A 17,779-nucleotide genomic window follows, 5' to 3' on the forward strand; every position below is an offset into this window, starting at 1 on the left:
TGGTTCGGTTTATCTAGTTTGACTGTCTTTATTGATTTAATTATAAGGTTGGTATTGAATAGTATTGGGTTATATGTGTGTCTAGTTGTGTGAGTTTGATCAATAAAGGAAAAGAGTCAAAGCCGTGTTAGGCATCAAATCCTTTTATGTTCTTGTGATCATTGAGTCCAGATGCACATTTATATATTTGTGTGTGTGTATAGAAATAGATAGACATAGACCACCAGAGTTTTGCACAAGATGGAGTCGAGTAAGCCTTCCAAGGGTTGAGCCTTTTCGTCCTTGTCCTCAATGACAGTATCCATTTCTTGCATCAAATGGTGGGGTTTCATCATCCGCTTTCCTTTTTCTACGTATTTTAGAAAGCATCTTTTCATATCATACCGGCTCTGTGTTAAAGCTTCCATGAAAATTGAACTTGAAGAAGCTGCCATGATATGGTAAATTCTTTAGAGACTAAAGAAATTAGACACAAGAGACAAGACAAGCAATTGTTTTACTTTATTTTAGTTCCGACTAAGTTTTTTATATTTATAAGTAAAGGCAATTGTTAGAATATTGGTTTACTTCTGGTTTTGTCAACCATTTGGAAATTCTAGGAAGGGATGGTTTTAAGAAATGTACGAACAAGGTTAAAGAAATGTGGAGTTACTTTTGAAAAGGAAGGAATCTAGTTTATATGTGGTAGATTTTTAAATAATAAAAAAGAGAAAATGTGGGAAAACTATGAAAAGGGATTCTTTAGCCAATAAATTATCTAAATAACCCTTTGACTAAATCATAAATATTCTAAATAACTATTCCGTGCTAAAGAAAAATAATAATAATTTAATTGAAATATTCCCAAACTAGCCATTTTTTACCATTGTTTTTTAGAGATAGATGGAGACCAAACAAAATACCCAAAGTAGTCAAAATTTCCATCGGATCTGACGGAACCCGTTTCTGAGCCGACGAAATTTTACCCTATTCCGACGCGCCACGAAGCATACTATTGCGTTGGATCCGACGGTTTTCCGTTTTGTCCGACGGATTAATGAAACAAACCGACGTATTAATTAATAGTCGGATATGACGGTTCAATCCATGCTTTCGTTGGATCAGACTGTTTAGTTTGTCCGACAAACCCTAGATTTTTCAATTCGGGGGGTTTTTGATTTTGAGTTCTAGAGTGAAATTGAACAATATAGTTGTGTTCTTCTCGGAAACTAAGCGATTACACTATCGATTTGCTTGATTTTGTGGAGAAATAAGAAAGATTGAGATGGAGGTTAGTTATAGAAGTTTAGGGTTTAAGAGATAGAAGATGAAGAAGATCCGTGGGACCCAAATCACACTACGTGTCAACGTATTAATGGATTCGACGGAATTTTGAAAAATTCCGTCGTATCCATTAATACGTTGACACGCGCAGGCTTTGATTTTAAAGGTCTAAAAATTTCGTCGGATCCAACGGATTAGTTAGGTTATTCTTGGAATTTATTTTGATCTTGAGCTAAAATTGAGTTCAAATAATGACTAGTTTAATTTACTAGAGAACAACTTTCTAAAAAAGTTAGACATGTGTTAAAATCACGCTATTTAAATGCTTTCCGAAAAAATCATGTTTAAACCCTGTCATACTGCCATTGCCATATATGTGATGTTTGCACAGCCAAGACATATGTCCGTAACCAAGCATATGATACCCCACGTCTTTATTGTGCCTATCACATTTCTTTTGCTTTTGTTTTTGCTTTTACTTCAGGTTGTAAAAAAAATGTCATTCATTCGGTCGTTCTTGATCCTTCGTGAATTTAACCAAGAAAGATAAAATCGGTCTGGCGACTTTCTAAAACAATTAACAAAAATAAAACGATCATCGTCCGCAAATGTTTTTAATATATAAAGATAAATTTGTGTAAAATCCATCGCAAAGTTTAGAACATAATTAACAGAATAGTAAATCACTTGAAAATGTGTTTGAAAAAATAAAAATTGAAAAATAAGAAACCAGTGGTAATGTGATCACAATTTGTAAATTTAGAAAATAAGAAAACATTTGAGATCTAGTTTATTCGGCAAGAAGAATACTATTTAACAATGGTGATCAAATCTTGACAAGTGGTACCCGATACATGTTTCTGGCCATCTAGATCAGTTTAAGTACCATTGATCTTGACCGTAGCCTGCTCTTGTCTAACTTCTGCAAAAGAGACATTAACATTCGGTGGAATTTGGTGCTGATTAATAAAGATGAAGCGCTCATCGATGGCTAAAATTTACAAAAGGTTTGAGAAACAAGCTATTGAATTTGTGAATTCCAAAACTAGCTAGAAGACACAACATAGCATGTTCATTCAATCATTTACGTTTGCTTTCATCGTATGTTGCTGTAAAGAATCCAAAAAGAAAATAAAATGTAAAACCGGTACTAAACAAAGTAGCAAAATATATCATATTTTACTTGAACTACAATTCCGTCATGGATAATGCCCCATGAACTATATCCAATGATACAAATTATAGAATGGGATGATTATTGTATATGCTTTCCTTACTTATCCTTTTGTACGTTATTGTATTTATACCTTTGGTGTATTTTCCTTTTGGATAAGATTTATGAAAAACCTTTATGGTATTAGAGCGGGGGTATCACACGGCCGAATCTACCTAAACCTAAACTAATTTCAGCCGCTGCCCGACATCCACCTCAAACTCATCGTCTTTCTCACCATCCGTCATCTTCTCTAAATATGTCCGTCCTTGTTCCCACGTTTAATTTATGGATTGCTAGTAAAGGTTTTGTGATTCTTGGGAAAATTAAATATATATTTATTTGGATCTTGGGATTTTCCAAATATTATCGACTCTTAATATAGGAATACGTAATTTTTTTGAACAACAGAAACAAGGATTTATCATTAGCCAGTAAAAATGTTTGTATCTTGGGATTTTAAATTAAACAAACAGGGTTTGTTGGAGGTCGTAGCCCATGTTCAGCATAAATCCCAAAAATTATATACTATCGTGCTCTTAAAATAAAATTATATTTGTTACCATGTGAGAATGACATAAATTTAAAATAAAAATGATAGGAAGTGGCAATGGGATGGTGGTGGTGGGCGGCGCACAATAATGGTGGAGGTGGGTGATGGGTGGTGGTGGGGATGGGCGAGATCGATTGGTGGAGGTGATAGTGGATGGTGGCGGGCGGTGGCAATAGTAGGTGGCGGGCGGTGGTTATGGCCGGGAGCGATGGCTGGTGGTGGCGGTGGTGGGCGGCGATGGTAGGTGGTGGTGGATGGTTGGTGGTGGCGTTGGTGGACGACGTTGGTAGGAGATGGTGGGTGGGTGGTGGTAGATGACGATGGTAGGCAATGGTGGGTGGGTGGTGGCGGTGGTGGACGACGATGGTAGGCGGTGGTGAGTGGTTGGTGGTGGCAGCGGAGGTGGGTGGTTGTGGTTTTGGGCGACGGAGGCGAGTGGTGGTGGTGGCCGGGGGCAAAGGCGATGGGAGGTGGTGTTGGGCGGCAGAGGCTGTGGCGGGGTGGTGGTGGTGATAGGATAATGGATAGTAGTGCTGGACTGCTGGGGGTGGTAGAGGTGACATAGTGTGAAAGATTGATGAAATGAAAAAAAAAAACAATGGGTGGATAGAATGAATTTGGGTGTTTTAAAGGGAATGGAATTGACATGGTAATAAGTGATTCCATTCCATTAACCAACCAAACAAAATTTTTTTCATTCCATCAAAATGGTTCATTCCATTCAGCCTCTCATTCATGCATACCAAACACTACCATATTTTTTCACTTCATCGTAATGGTTCATTCCATAGCCTCTCATTCATGCATAACAAACGCTACCTTAATGTCATGATAGATGTCATAGAACAGGTTGGAGTGGGTTGACATGGTTCATTTTTAAAATGATTTAAATTGATACAGGTAGTTGCTTCTCGTAGAAAGGGTTGGAGTGGGTTCATTAAGACGACCTCTATAATGCAATGGGTCAAAATGAGTTAGTGTTATTTCTTAACTGGGTTGGAGTGGGTTGACTGCTCTAGCTTCTTTCCATTGATTAATTACAAGACCTAACTTTAATCGAAGCAGTATATGAAATAGATTTCTGGAAAATATATAGCAGCGAAGTTTGTCCAAACAATTTGCAAGCAAGGAAGATCTAATAAAACTCAAAACTAGGAAAAAGAATGTACCTAATGAGAGAAGATTCAAACATGTGGCTCGCGTCATGTTTGGTTTTATACGGTCACGTTTGGTTTTATACGGTAGGCTTGCGAAAGAAACTGCAAACTAAATTGTTTGCTACGGTTTGAATTACATTTTGTTGGTCGACCAAAAGTTAATTATTTTTTGCTTAAGTTTGCTTATTTTTCTTTGTTCTCAAGCTAGGTACAATGATTCGAGGGTAATAAAAATAGTTATACATCTCCCACTTGTGGCCTAGTAGTAAGAGACTTTAGTTCTCTAATAAAGACCCAACTTGTGGCACTTTGGTGGATATTGGCAATGAAGGATTTAAGCTAGGCCTTGCGAAGTTGTCAATTAGAATCCCAATCCCACCCGGGTTTTAGTCCCATCATGTGTTACACCAGAGAGTTCTGCTCTTGTGCTAGCACAACGGGTGTCGAGTGACAACCAGCAGTATGGTTTCCCAGGGAACATCCAAGCCAAACTCTGAAGCCAGTGTGAGCTTGGTTAAGACAACATAGTATAGCCATAGTGGGGCAACGTGCCTCTCCAAATTAGAGACTGTTGTGTTAGCCTAACACACAATAAAGTCGTCATTCTTAAAAAAATAAAATAAAAACAGTTATATTGCTTATCAAAAGTAACCATCAGATTTATTTTAGTAGATACTAAAGTAGACACAAAGTATGAAAGAGTATTACATTTCTCAATAATCCCTTACGACCAGTGACACTATATGGTGATAAGTTATCCAAAATGGCATTTGAAGCTTCACCTGGCTATCGCTGAATGTCATCGACAACCTTCCAATGATGGGTCACTGGTCTGATAATTTCATTTGGATAAAATCCTGAGTTTGTTTGTGGTTTGTGCTTTATCATACGTTTATTACCCACAAATGCATCGATTCCTACTGGGGCGAATTCAGGGAATACTGTGTAGTATATACAATCATGGTAATGACAAGCAAAGTTGCATTGCAAACACTTCCAAATCATATTGGATTGCAATATTCTTCCGCAAAATTGGCATGAACCGTCATTTTCAGTCCCTGGAGCAAATGAGACAGGATGTTCATGAAAATCTCGTTCTTCTACAACCCCAAACTTGATGTTAATAAACTTATAAACGCCTTCCAAATAGCGAGAATTAACACCTTGTTCAGACTGAAGTTTTAATGGAGCACAAGCGGAATGTATAGATTGCACACACTCTACACAATGATAGAACCATTTTCCAGGATCAAGATCATCCTCGCAAATTTCACAAAAGTATTGACTTTTGTGATCCTCAACCGGGGAATAACTCAGCTTCAATGGGTGCTTGTCGAACTTATGCCTAACTGTTTTAGGTAAAAGCAAAGCTCATCGGCAATCCAAATAGAAGTCACAAGCACTGCATCTATAGTAAATCTCACTCGTATTAATAATACTTTCACGGCATGCACGACATTCCACCTTAGATTGGATCAGGCTTGATGAAGCATTCATTCTTTTAAGTAAGTGATTCGCATGTGCTTCATGTGTAATTTCTTCCGGGATGAATCCACAATTAACATCAATCACATAATTGCACTTGTACTCAAAGCAATTATATGAAACCCCATTGCAAGATAATCCACAAAAACGACATATGAATCCTAGACTGGATGGAACATTGACAAGCCAAAGTGTATGTTGTGGGTGGCCCACATGGTCTTCTAGTATTGTGGGTAGTCGAGTGCATTCATCATGGAGAACCAAGTCACAACTATTATCATCAATGGAACATTTGTAAAATGGCAATTTTGTAATCGGTCTTGAACATCCGGTGCATAATAATTTAATCCTCTTCGTTGGTTCGTGAAGGGACAATGATTTGATCCTTGAGGTGGTTGTAATATTATTTATTTTGTCATGTACAAGGACTACTGGATGTTCATGACTGATATGTTGATAAGTGTCCCATTTAATTAAATGATGTGATAAAATGTGGGATTCATCAGCGAGTGGGAAGTGTAGAAGGTTAGGATGATCAACATCTTTGAAATTTTTTTCTGTTTTTCCCAGGCCTGATACACATAAATTGATACAATGTTCGATAATTCTAAAATATGAAATATTTAAACAAGTGCTTAAAATAGTGAAACGTTGCAATCAACACTATTATGACAAATATGTTTTTTTTAATTAAAAAATTACTTATTTAATTTATAAGCTAAATCTTAACGATTTAAACAAATATATATGTTATTTTTTTACGATTTAAACAAAGGAGCAAAATAATATTATAGTTTTGTAGTATTTATAACCACACTAGGGGGGGGGGGGGCAATGGGAAAAAAACCAATCCGGGGCCTAAAAAAATTAAACCGATCAAAATAAGAGAACATAAACAAAAATCAATGATTCAATTTTATATTTTCAAACAAAATTTTAGGTTAAATATTGGTTTTACGTGTAATTAAAACACAAAAAACCAAACCGAACTTATATATTTTCATTTTTGTAAAACTCTAAGTAAATAATGTTTTAATATATAATTTAACCTAAATATTTTAGTTCAACTTTAACTCAATCGATTATTAACTAACTATAATATTATTTACACCTAAATTCATTATTTTTAGCTAGCCTACTTTTTTTTCAGGCCTAAAATTTTAAGCAAAATGGCAAAAAAAAACGAAAAAATCGAAACCGAATAAAACTCAATCAAACAAACGAAAAAAACCAACATCGAAAGGTTTTCAAAAACTTAAAAGCAAACTTTTGGTTTTTGGTTCAGCTATAACCCAAAACTGACCCAAACCCACCTATACACAACCCAAACACAAAACCAGTGTTTGCGTTGTGCTGTTCGGTGCAGTTTTGGGCAAATGTCAAACCGAAAATCAAAATTTTTTAATGTAAACGAGTAAATTTACATTGTTAAGAAAAAATAACAGGGGGGGGGGGGGGGGCTAGGGTTCCCTAGGCTACACTTATAAGCCAATGCTCGCAACGTGTTCTGATTGTTCCTACAACATAAAAACAAAAGGAAAGCATGGGAAACTGGAACACGTAAATTTTGGGGAAGATTAACTAATAGCATAACACAACATAAGACGATATGCCATTGGGACTTGGGTATGGATTTAAAGTTATGTGAGCCATGAAAATGCTAAACTAGTTTTGATATTTAGTGCTACTGATGATTGTTAGTTGGGCATGGATTTGGTTAAGGGCGTTCTTAGTGAGTAATTGCCATGAAGTTGAAAATTCTAATAAAATTATATATTTGATGATTGTTTGACTCACTGGCTCTGAAAAAGGTATAGAAATATTTTTTTGTTGATGTGTAACATTAAAGATTTACCTGGTAAAAGGATGGAGATGCATGGTTCTGTCTTCTGTGTTGCACAATCTGAATGAACGTAATACATGCATTTACTGCACTTGTAAAGCAGATGTTCATCTTCTAGTTGCATACCACAAACCCTGCACTCGAAATTATATAATCGATCTAGAAAGGAATAGGAAAGTGTGAGTAAATGACGGTGGCTAAAACTGTTCTGTTTGAAGCAATAATTTTATGGGTAGGGATAGGCACTCAGAGTTTATTAAGAAGTTAAAACAAGTGGTGCATTGATAGAAATACCCTTCGTGTTTCTTTCCACAAGTAAAACATTTACTCAAAATAGGTTCTACGCTAACAAAGATTAATGGGTGAGTGTGGCTAGGGTGATGGATTTTATTTTGCTCCAAAAATGTGGCACAAAGTAGATCGATTCCATAATTGCATGTGGAACATTGGTAACAAATCTCATCACGATAATATCTAAGACAACCATGACATTTCTGATCATTTGTTGTTTTTCCAAGGATAAGAGTATGAGAAGGGTGGCCATGAAATTGTATGGTTGTTGGTAAATTTTCACAAAATTTATGAAGTGAATAATTGCATGACATGCTACACTTGTAATAGTAACGGTGGTACCAGTCGATTCGTCTTCCGCATCTGTTACATGTGCACTTAAAATTTTGAGTTGCGATCAATTCATTGTCATCATAATCATCGTCATCTTCTTCATAGTCCCGATGCATCAGTTGCAAATCTATGAGCATGAGTGGATGCTCATGTTGAAGCTCTTTGTCATCCATTTTGTTATTTCTCTCTTTCACTGCATTATAAGTAATGTTTGGTTACTTCAAGATGTAACATACCATGTAAATAAAACAATATAACTTAAACCTTAAACTCAAAGAGAGGTGTAAACAAGTTGAGATGTTTGCAGGCTGCTCGGGATATGCTTGTAATAATCTCAAGTCAAGCTAAGATCATAAATTAAATAAAAAAAGCTATATATATATATATATATATATATAGCTTTAACAACTTTAAAAAGTTAAGAATTCTTAGGAACTCTAAACAACCAAAAAAAAATTTAAATTTTTTTTATATATTAACATTATTTAAGAGTAGTCTTATCATATTTTACATAAAAATTATTGATTACATATATTAATCACAAGTTTACATATGTGTAAAATTTATGTACTAACAAATTTACATAAGTGTAAAAAAAACATAGATATGTATAAAAACTAATTTTCAAAATTTTAATCGTAAATATATATAAAAAAAATGATAAAGTTACACTTAAATAACATTAACATACAAAAAATTTATAAAAAAATGTTAGTTTTCAAGGGTTCATTCAAGTTCTTAAATAATTTAACAGTTCTGTAAAGATAATTATATATATATATATATATATATATATATATATATGTGGAGAAGTTAACATTACAAATGAAATTAATTTGCTAATAATTGTTAGAATCAAGTAAAGTAATTATATATAGAAGTAGAGTAATGATGTAATTACATAATAACTCTACTTGGTTCTCATAATTAGCACATTAATTTCATTTGTATTTGATCCAAACCATATATATATATATATATATATATATATATATATATATATAAGAGTTCAAATAAAAAACAAGTGTTTTGTGAGAAGAGCTTTAAAATAAAAGAAACCACCTAAATATGATACTATACAATGTAAATATGAAACAATACAATTATTTAGAAACTACCAATCTCAACCACTAGATTATAGATCCAAAGGCCTAGATCTATTCTCATTCTTCTCACAAAAATATTGTTTTTTACATTAACCCTATATATATATATATAGAGAGAGAGAGAGAGAGTTTATTGGGTTCAAGTGCCGCAGACGACAGAAGAAATTCGTCTTTCAAAAAAATGATTTTTTAAAGTTTCTTATGTATGTTTCGAGTTCGAGATTTAAGAGGCAAAGTCAAGGTCGGTTATTTCTAACTCAAACAAGTTGAACTTTATTTAAACACGAGTAACTTCTAAGCCTACTCATCATCAGTACAATATATACCGTGAAAAAAATAGTTGAAACATAGAAGATCACGTACAATATAAGTGTTTACATTGGTAATTGGTTGTGCTTTAATATTACATATCAATGTGATATCGTGATGTATCACTTTATTTATATAGTGGGTGACTGGGTGAAGACCAACTTTATTTGGAATATGTTTGTTCATAAGCCAAAGCAAAGAATCGATGCTATTCTCTTTTCTAATTCGGGTAAACTTTATAGTTTATATACTTTGTTAATATATTAAGATAAAGAATGTCTTATATTACTTCTTTTGAATATATGGTGGTATTAAAAACATGGTAAATTAAGTTAAAATACCAAGAGAGACAAAAACGAGAAGTGTGAGAAGGATTTGTGACCACACAAAAACCCCTTAAAAATATATTCAAAAAAATAATAAAAAATCATAAGTTAATATATAAATAAAAACGAAAAAATTTTAAAAATAAAATGTTTCCGCCATCATTCCCGTTCAAAAAATTAAAAAAAATTGACGAACAGACACAATGTCGAGGTCAAAAATACAATGACGAAAATGAATCAAATACGCAATTATAACTATAAAAAGACATTAAATCGCAAAATGTAACATAATGTCGAACAAAATATAGCACAATATTGAGTAATATAACACAATATAATTAAAGAAAAAAAGATACAATGTCAAAGAAAAAAAGACATAATCAATGACGAAAATAAACACAAAACATGATAGTAAACAAAAAAAACACGACTTTTTTTCACTCACCATTGTGTTTTTTTATGAGAACAAGAAAACGGTGGAAACATTTTTGTGTTTTTTACTTTTTTCGTTTTTTTATTAAATTTTGAGTTATAATTTATTTATTTACTTTAAATTTTTTTTAATAACTTTTTTTGTATGGCTTTAAATTCTTCTCATCCTTCTGATTTTTGTTTCCCTCTGTAGAATAACTTAAAAAAACATCGATAAAAAAATAGCATGTTCATTCTACAATTCAATATTTATATTTTGGTTATTAGTATTTTGTGGTTCTGCATATGTGAACGAGCTAGGGACAAACTGATCTGGCTTGATATAATGGTGATAATGGGCGCTTGCATATGTGTAGCCCATTGGCTTAAAGTGGGCTTAAGGCCTGTACAAGTAGAGGTGCACAAAAAATCCGTATCCGGAACCGAATCCGAAAAAAATACCCGGAACCGGTTTTTTATACCCGGGTATTCTATTCTCGAAACCGGAACCGACCCTACCCGTAGGGTATGGATAGGGTATGCCTTTTGAGCTCAATACCCGTATCCGGAACCGTACCCGATTTATACCCGTAAATACCCGGAACCGGCCATACCCTATACCCATACTCGGTTATACCCGAACTCGATACCAATTTTCTAATATCCAAAAATAATACATGAGTTTTTAGAGTATATTTGTATGTTTACTTCACAACTTTTATGTTTAATTTTTTTTAAAATGCATATTATTAAGTAAATAATTTGTGCTTATGTGGATTTATGGTTTTGGTAATATAGTTTAAATACTTTTTATAAATTACACAGCAAATTTAAATTTTAAACAAATTTAAAATGAATAAAAAAATTACAAATTCAAAACCGGGTATTAATACCCGGTCGTACCCGGGCACATACCCAGTTTCAATACCCGTACCCGATCATACCCTACCCGGGTGCATAGGGTTGAGTTTTTCTCCTGAATACCCTACCCGATTTTTCTCAATACCCCATTTTCCAATACCCGAGCATACCCGAAAACCAGTTCCATACCCGAACCCGGGTATTAGAAAAAACTCGATTTATGCACGTCTATGTACAAGGTTTAGGCTAGAGCTAGAGCATAGACGTACCCAAATCGGGTTTTTTTAATACCTCGTTTCGGTATGGAACCCGAGTAGGCCATACCTCAGTCGGGTTCGGGTTAAGGTATTGTTTCCAAAAATTATACCCCATGCACCGGGTTCAGGTTCATTATAGAACCAAGGTAGCGTTTGTTATGCAGTAATGACAGGCGGAATGGAATGATTCATTACGTGTGAATGAAATAAGAGGTGTTTGGTTGCACAATGGAATGGAATCATCCATTACACATGGAATCTCATTCCATCAAAACCATTCCTTCCTACCCCCCTTCTTTTTTTTCATTCCATTCCTCCTTCAACCTACTTTCTCAACAACACCATCATCTAACAACAACCACCGCCACCACCACCACCACCACTACCATAGCCACCACCATCATCTGACCACCACCGCCACCGTCACCACCACCTCCGCCGCCACTACCACCACCTGATCGCCACCTACACCACCACCACCTTACCACCCAAGCTACCACCGCCACCATCGTCGCCATAACCACAACAAACATTGTCACCGTTGCCACCCAACCATAACCGCCACCACCACTATCACTGCCTGGCCACCACCACCGTCATCACCACCCTACCACCGCCATCACTACTAATGCTACCATAGCTTGAACCCCCCCCCCCCCCCCCCGCCTGACCGCCACCACCACCACCGTCGCCACCCGCCACCACCATTTTCATCTCCAGAGCTGCCACCACCGTCGTCATTTCAGGGTTTTTTTTTTTTTTTGTAAAAAATTTATATATTTTGAGATAGGAATATTTTAATTATTTCTATTTCATTCATAGAATTTTTTTCAGATACCAAACAACATAACGTAATTATTCATTTCATTTCCATATATTAACCAAACAAGACAAAGGAATGATAATGATCCATTTCATTCCTTTGTTCATTCCATTCATTTTCCCATTCCATTCCCCTTTCATTCCATTCCTTTCAACCAAGCATACCCCAAATATTTTAAAACCGGGTATTTGAATCCCTATTTCCAGGTATTGAAAACCCCTTAGTTTTTGGTATTTTTCGGGTATATATTGGGTTTTTCAACGGGCTACACTTTTTTGGGGTATTTTACAGGTATAGGTCAGGTACTTGAAAAACCCGGTTTTGGTTATTAGAAAAAACCAATTCCGTTACCAGATACAAATCGGATCAGGTTCCGGGTACAGGATTTGGTACTGAAATGCATACCCTATCCATAGCTTACGGTCTAGTCGGGTACGGGTTTGAGTAGTAAAAATCTAGGGATAAAAAACCCAGTTCTAATTTTTTTTTGTTTTCAGAGTTTTCTAAATCTAGGTTCGAGTTTTTTTGTGCACATCTATTGGAGCATGTCATTTCATCTTCTCACGATCTAGGTTTCTGTTAAACATTCGCATGATTCATAATAATCTTAAGTGTTCGTATATGATCATCACATTGATATTTGTTATTTATTTAATTTCCAACTCAAATACTTTCTATATGTATTTTTTTCATATATATAATTGTTTTTTCCTAGATAATTCTTGATAGATATATTTTTGAGTATGTTAACAATTTTTTTTTTTTTATGGTGGAATTTTCTTGCTTCTTATTTGTTTCTAATGATGATTTATAAATATAGGCCTTCTTTTTAGTTTCGGAATAGATACACAAATGTATAACTCCCCAGGAATTTCAATTGCGCCCATATTCATCACTGTAGGAATTAGGTTCAAGCTTTCCCCAGCCCCTTCTTATCAATGAACTCCTGACGTATACGAAGGAGTGCAGTTTGTTCGATAAATTCCTACCTCTCTATCTATCTATGAGATGTTTGGATTTTTCAAAATTCCATTGACATGCATGAGAGAAATGCTATCCCCACTCGGACCAAGACATAACTTTTACTTGTTCAAATAACAATTAAAGCAGCCCAGACGAGACTTACTATATCCACGTGAATTATGTCTTTTATCTCTATGATAGAATTATTCCATTATTACTCACTAATAATAGTAGATGAATGGTTTATAGTCAATCAAAAAGGGATTATGGTTGAACACTATTAATGAACCAATAAAAAAGTTCATTTCAAAAGCTTCTATATGTATTATAATCGAGTAACACTAAACACAAGTAAAATCAAAAATCAAAACTAGAAAAAAATGTTATTGTATCCTACCGCTATGGGACGTAATATAAAAAGTGATTTAATGGTATAACTCATTTGCAATCATTTATTATTATTTTTATTTATTTCTTAATTTTGGACTTTCCATTTGATGAGTGTTAAGGGTTCAATCAATTTCAAACCAGTTAGTTTTTTAGGTCGGGTCAGTTAATCAGTTTTAGTATTTTTAATACAAAGAGAGGATAGTTGTATATAGAGATGGCCAAAAAAACCGGTTGGGGAACCGGTTTAAACCGGAAACCGGTTTTTACGAAAACCGGTTTTTTAAAAACCGGTTTGACCGGTTTAGAAACCGCCGGTTCGTCTTTCGGTTACAAGTTCTAGATCCAAAACCGGTTAACGAACCGGTTAATGGAAAAACCGGTTTTTTTTATTAACCGGTTATGAAAAAACCGGTTAACCGGTTTATAAAAAAACCGGTTTTTTTTATTAACCGGTTATGGAAAAACCGGTTATGGAAAAACCGGTTAACCGGTTTATAAAAAAACCGGTTTTTTAATGTTTGTATTTTTAATGTAAAAACTATAAATGAAAGTTATGTGTTTTTAATCTTTGGTTTGTTGAAAACACATTCACCAACACACACTCATACTCATCTTCCAAGCAAAGAACCCTAACAACGAAAGCAAAGAATGGCTTCGGTCAGTCCGTTTTGCCTTGTAGTTACCGTTTTGCCTTGTAGTTACCGGTTTGTTTATACTGTGAAAAAATAATGGTCTTCATTAAGTACAAAATATAAAAAACAAATATTCGTATTTGAAACCGCGAAATTTAAAAAAAAAATAAATAAAAAAAACCGGTTAATAAAAAAAACCGGTTAATAAAAAAACCGGTTTATTAACCGGTTCTAACCGGTTTCTAAACCGGTCCTAACCGGTTAGACCGGTTAGGGTTTTGACAGCAAAAAACCGGTTAATAACCGGTCCGGTTATTAACTGAACCGGTTTTTTTCCGGGCCAAAAAAAACCGGTCCGGTTAATAACCGAACCGGTTTTTTTAAAAAAACCGGTTTGTGCACCTCTAGTTGTATAGCCTAGAATCAAATTGCAAGCTATAAAACCCTTGTGGAAGAAAGAAGCTAAACCCCAACAACAGAAGAAGAAGAAGATGTTTACAAGAATGGGGGGTTTCTTCTACTCGTTGCATCCCAAATGTTGCTATCATCTTGTACGCCTTACAGAACCAACCTGCAATCTATATTCTATCTGCCTTTAAAACCCAACACCATTACCCTCAGGTACGCATTCGCATTCTTAATTATTTACTACTCTAAACCCTAGATTTAGATCAAATTTCAATTAGTTCTGAAACTGGTCATGTTGAACAATGTTCGTTTCTTTTTGAATTATGTAATTTCATGGTTATATTCGTTTGATATTGATTATTCGTTTGCCCTAGATCTTAAGTTAAAATCTCCTTGCTAGCGTTGTTCTCGTCTAGTTTGTAACTCTCAGAGTCAACCTAATATGCCTATTTACATATTTTTCGAAACCGGGCCTTATTCAATATGAGTGAGATTCATCATTCACTGGCCTCACTTGTGAAGGTCATGGACTTCAGTCACTTTGAATCAATCATCGATCGTCACATATAATGTCTATCCAACTTAAGCTGAACTTGTAATTTATAATTTCACATCCAATAATGCGCGATTCAATTTACCAAGCTGTTTAATTACATAGAAATTAAACAAGTAACATAATTAAGCACACTTTATCCTTACGTGTACAATTTGACCTATGGGTCGATTTTACCATACTTGTTGGTATCACCAATCCAACAATATTTGGTCTAATCAACTATAGGCATCTGTTTGATCATGACCACATGCCTAAGAGAGTGAGAGTAGAATCAGGCCATGTTAACTAAAAAGTTTCATGGCAATGGGTTGATGTAAACGTAATGTTCATCCTAAATAATATGAAAAAGTTTACAAATGGTCATTGTGTAAATTATCGACCTGAAAGATTGTATTTTTATCTGAAACAACTAGACCCTTAATTGTTTTCATTTACAGGCTTACGCTACTACAACTACACATCTTTAAAAGCAACATCTTCTAATGAAACATCAAATGAGGCGAACCAGTATGTCAAAGAAGAACAAGATGTGGTCAACTACTCATCTATAGAATCAAAAACACCTGAAGAAGCATCAAATGGAGTAAATCAGTATGTTAAAGAAGAACCAGATACAGTTAACTACTCATCTATAGAAGCAAAAACATCTGATGAAGCATCAAATGAGGTAAATCAGTATGTCAAAGAAGAAACCGATGATGCAGTGAAGGTCAACGAAAGTCAACCTGATGAGAGTTATGGGTTTGGAGGATTTGATCTATTTAAAGATAATGCTGCAGCCGATGATCAGTTCCCTCAATATGATTTTCTAAACAAGCTCAAAGTAGAGGTATGAATAATGATTATGTTCATGAATGTTTCTGTTAACTGTAAGGTCAAAATGTTTGAACATTAGTCAATGTCTAAAATGCTCCTCAAGATTTTATTAGGACAGTAAACGAACCGAACGTTTAGTGAACCGTTTGGCTGGAAGTTCGCTTATTTAATAAATGAACGAACATGAACATAACTTTTTGTTCATTTACTTAATATTTTAACAGGGCAAACAAGAACACGTCTCGTTCGTTAATTTATGTTCATGAACATTCGTTCATTTAAGTTTGTTTATGTTTTCATATATGTTCATATATGTTTCTTAGTTTACGTTTGTTTGTTTACGTTGGTTAAAATATTCATTTAATCATTTTAGGCCCAATACAGTTTAGTCCAGTTTATGAAACTAAAATATTAACCGTTTAACCTTTTAAGGTTCACTCTTTGTTGTTCATTCATTTATGTTCAATTCGTTTACATTCGTGAACCATTTGTTTATACTTATAACGAACGAACATAAACGAACACGCTCATTTTCTTGATGAACGAATACAGACAAGAAAACTCGTTTATCAATTGTTAATGGTCAATCATTTGTTCGTATAAAGTTAAATAGACGATCACGAGCATGCCTTGTTCTTGTCATTCGTTTACGTTTGTGAACCATTCGTTTATCCTATTAATGAACGAACATGAACACGCTATTTTTTTAATGAACGAACATCAAGAAAACTAGTTTATTTAATTGTTCATGTTCAATCGTTTGTTCGGATAAAGTTAAACGAACGATCACGAACATGCTTTGTTTTTGTTCGTTCGTTAACGTTCATGAACCATTTGTTTATACTATTAACGAGCAAACATAAACGAACAAACTCATTTTCTTAATGTACAAACACGAACAAGAAAACTCATTTATAAATTTTATGTTATTCTATATCTCCATGAATCTAGTAACTCGACTTGTTCAGTTCGTTTACAGGCCTAGATTCCCTGATTCCTTTTGTGTATACTGATAAAATGCTTGTGATTATTCTGCAGTTGGATCTTGAAGATTCCTTGTCAATTGCTTTACTTGGTGTAGGCGGTATTACAGCCCTGTGGTTAACCACATCAATACTTGGAGCCATTGATTATATACCACTGGTGTGTTTTATAGTTTTTGTACTTACTAAAATAAATTTTAACATATTACATAACCTATCTTTTAACTTTTTTATATTTGTTTTTGTTTTCAAATTTTTTATTACCAGTTGCCTAAATTGTTGGAATTGGTGGGTCTTGGCTACACGATCTGGTTCTGCACACGTTACTTGCTCTTCAAGGTATGTAACCGACATTAAGATCACTTATCACATGGTTGTATGGTGTCTTATATGTATAACAAACTGAGGAAAATGACTACTTTTATCGTTTCTGTAAAATAAGTTTATTTTGAACGGGATATGGGTACGTTTTGCAGAGAAACAGAGATGAATTGGCGTTGAAGATCGAAGAGATTAAGCAACAAGTTTTGGGATCAAAGAATTGATAAATGAGGTTACTGAAATGATCCTTTAATATCTCAATCTAGAATATAAATTTATAAGCTTTTTGGTACTTATCTGTGAATGAAAACGAATCTTTAGTTTGTTTCTTGTGGCATGCTCAAATATTTAAAACTTTTGGTTGCAACCGAATTGTGAAATAGTTTTACGTTGACAACCGGTATCAATAGAGCTCAGAATCTAAGGGTGTAAATGAGCCGAGTTTGAGCTTGAGCATGGCTAGTTTCAACTTTCAATTG

The sequence above is a fragment of the Bidens hawaiensis genome, unplaced genomic scaffold, assembly GCF_021521415.1.
Source record: "Bidens hawaiensis isolate Kalapana, Puna unplaced genomic scaffold, B.hawaiensis_p1.1 tig00001685_1, whole genome shotgun sequence".
NCBI classification, from domain to species: Eukaryota; Viridiplantae; Streptophyta; class Magnoliopsida; order Asterales; family Asteraceae; genus Bidens; species Bidens hawaiensis.